At 43.5% G+C, this 370-nt stretch overlaps 1 protein-coding gene across 1 annotated transcript in view; it reads right to left on the bottom strand.

Moving 5' to 3' along the window:
- EMH_0090690 (uncharacterized protein) overlaps positions 1-370 on the bottom strand; it is a gene marked incomplete at both ends in the record, with an annotated part of 2,482 nt that overhangs the window by 1,734 nt on the left and 378 nt on the right. The window lies entirely within an intron of this gene.

The following is a 370-nucleotide window of genomic DNA, read 5'->3' on the forward strand; positions in this document are numbered from 1 at the left end:
TCTATACACCGCCCAGGCATCATCAGCTCCTTTCTTTGGTTTAGGGAAAGGCCTCACTTCGGCTATTCTTTCGTCTCCTTCTCCCCCCAACACAAAAAAACGGCAGCGCCGTTGCAGAGAAGAGACAATGCGGTGGTTTGCTAGAGACACGCTGCAGCAGCAGCAGCAGCAGCAGCAGCAACAGCAGCAGCAGCAGAAAAAACAGCAGCAGCAGCACAGATATAGCGGAATATATGAACATGCTAGAGAAATACTATAATAAAAATTATAATATATGCAGCAGCAGCAGCAGCAGCAGCAGCAAGACAAACTAAAGCAAAACAAAGTGCAGCAGAACTAGAAAAAAAAAAAAATATATATATAAAAAAAA

The sequence above is a fragment of the Eimeria mitis genome, genomic scaffold, assembly GCF_000499745.2.
Source record: "Eimeria mitis Houghton genomic scaffold, Emh_scaff7225, whole genome shotgun sequence".
In the NCBI taxonomy this organism is placed as follows: Eukaryota; Apicomplexa; class Conoidasida; order Eucoccidiorida; family Eimeriidae; genus Eimeria; species Eimeria mitis.